This window comes from Diabrotica undecimpunctata, chromosome 7 (assembly GCF_040954645.1).
Source record: "Diabrotica undecimpunctata isolate CICGRU chromosome 7, icDiaUnde3, whole genome shotgun sequence".
NCBI classification, from domain to species: Eukaryota; Metazoa; Arthropoda; class Insecta; order Coleoptera; family Chrysomelidae; genus Diabrotica; species Diabrotica undecimpunctata.
Genome location: NC_092809.1, coordinates 37,488,119 through 37,491,054, shown reverse-complemented (window position 1 = coordinate 37,491,054; position 2,936 = coordinate 37,488,119).

The following is a 2,936-nucleotide window of genomic DNA, read 5'->3' as shown; positions in this document are numbered from 1 at the left end:
ACGTAGGTTAGGAATAGACCGGGTATGTATGCAACGCTGTAATATTTTCGTGTTTTAATCACGGAACTGCCGCTTTTTTTGTATCACATCCAACTTAATGCGTTAGAAAGAAATCGAAAAGCTGTGACGCACTAAAAGAAGGCTTTGAGAAGAACTATATACATCAATTATCAATACACAGGGATATCTCTGACGCCAACTCCTATTGCATACATTTCAGAAAATCGTCACCTAGTAATGCAATAAACCTGAGTTACAAAAATTCCCAAATGCACACCTAGTCGAAGAACATGCAGAGATAAAGTCCTAAACCAATAATGAGAAACATACTACTTCTTTTTCTTCTAAATGTGCCTATCATCTAGAGATGTTGGCGACCACATTGACCCATCTTATTCTATTCACAGCAGCTCGAAATAGATCAGTTGACGTTAGACCAACCAACCAATCACGTATTCCCATATTTCTCATGTCTTCATCGATGTTATCAAGAAACCTTGTTCTGGGTGTTCCTCTTCTTCCTGGCCAATGGGTTTATCAATGAGCGTTTTTCTAGCTGGGTCATTTTGTTACATCCGCATTACATGCCCTATCCACCTCAGGCATCTTAATATGTATTACGATATCAGGTTCCTGGTATATTCTATAAAGTTCGAAGTTGAATCATCTTCTTCACACTCCATTGTCATTCACTGCTCCATAGATTCGCCTTAGTACCTTTCGAAACATCCTAACATGTTTTCATTATTTTTTTGTTAAAGTCCAGGTCCCTGAACCATATGTTAGGATTAGGCATATTATTATTTTGTAGAGTTTTATTTTTGTATTATTTGATATAATTGTGGATTTAATTGAACCCAAAATAGTGTCTGTTGGCCGCGAAAATTCTGCGGTTTATGTCTGCGGTAGTATTATTTTCAGTGTTAAGGAGCGCTCCCAGGTATACAAATTCGTTCACTACTTCGATGACGTCGTTTTCTATAACAAGTGGTCGTAGGATTTGGGGTTGCATGCTTATTTTCATATACTTCGTTTTGTTGGTGTTTTTATTAAACCCATTTTTGTAGCTGATTCTTTTAATGCTACATACGCCTCTCGTACAGCGTTTTCCGTTCTCCCAACAATATTGATATGATCAGTATAGGCCAGGATTTGCACTGATTTATTATATATTGAACCAGTGGTTGTAATTTGTGACATACGTATAACTTTTTCCAAAGCCAGATTGAACAGTATACAGGAGAGATGGTCTCCCTGGTGCAGCTCGTTATTTATATTAAAAGGTTCAGACAGTTCCCCCTAAATTTGTACTCCACATTCAACTTATTTAAGAGTTAGTTTTGTTAAATTTACCAACTGATTTGGTATTCCTAGCTCTTTCATTGCTTTGAACATTTCTCTTCTATTCACAGGCTGCTTTGTAGTCTATAAATATGTGATGAGCATCAATGCCATATTCCAGTGTTTTTTCCAAAATTTGTTTCAGGATTGCAATCTGATGAATTATCGATTTACCACCTCTGAAGCCAGCATGGTATTTCCCTGCTACCCGTTCTGCATATGATGCCATACGGTGACATAGTACTGTGGAAAATATTTTATACGCTGCATTAAGAAGCGTAATTCCTCTGTGGTTAGAGCATTCAAAAATATCTCCTTTTTGTGTATGGTGCAAAGTATTCCAATATTCTAATCATTAGGGAGGGATTTCTGTGTCCATTTTTCTTTTATAAGCTGCTGTAATGCCTTCTTTATACAGTTTAGCTGGGAGAATATCTATTCCGGGTGATTTGTTTCTTGTTAGTTTTTGAACTGCATCTTCAACTTCAAGAATCGTTGGTGGTTCCTCTTCTCTCTCGTCTGGTCCCCTTACCTCATCTCTTTCGTGCTCAGGTTTTCTTCTTCTTTCTGTATATTGAGTGCCTGGTTAAAGTATTTCACCCATCTATTCAATACATCTTTCCTTGTTGATGTTAACTTTCTTATATAATGCTCTGAATTCTTTCTCTCTTGAGGTTTTTTATATATTTATGTTTCTTATTTAAGTGGTTTCGTTTTTTTCTTTTGTGTATCCTCTTTTCTTCTCTTCTATGTGTCTGGTAATTCTCTATAGTTATTCTAGTTCGTCCGGTAAGCATCTTTCTGTAGGCCTCATCTTCATTTTTTTCTTTTGTTGCATTCTTGCATTCATCGTCAAACCAATGATTTTTTACGGGCACGAATTTCTGTTCCTATTTCATCTCCCGCTGCTGCTTCAATGTTTTTTTTTATTCTGGTCCAGTAGAAGTCTATATCTGTCTGGTCTTTTTCACCTAAATTTTGATTCCTTAGCTTGTTGGTGATGTTTTCCGAGTACCGTTCTGCAATTGTCGCATCTCTCAGTTTTTGCACATTTTATTTTCTTTACTGGTGTTTAAAATTCTAGCCCTTATTAATGTTAAGATCACTCGGCAATGATCTGAGTCTATGTTTGCGCCTCTATAACTTTTGCAGTATATTACGTCTCTTCCATGCCTTGTATCTATTAAGATGTGATCACTCTGACTCGTTGTTCTTCCATCAGGAGAGCTCCAGGTTACCTTGTGTACAACAATAATAATAAATAAAAACTTTATTTTAATTAGTAATTAGTACGAGTTTTACTCGATGGGTCCGCCTTTACCCATACCCAAGGAGTGTAACATTTACTTCGAGGTAGTACGAAGGTTAAATTGATTCAACTTTTTTCTTATATAATATTTTTGAGTATTTTTTTTGTGGTTTTCTGTTAATTTTTAGGTATTTAACTTTGACACATTATTATTTTATTTATTTATTTTATTGTATTGTATTATTTAGCACATAAGGCGGCACCAAGTTTGACGGGTCAGCTAGTAATTAATAAAAATCGCATTGCACTAGAAATAATATAAAAACTATGTAGACATGTTTATTTT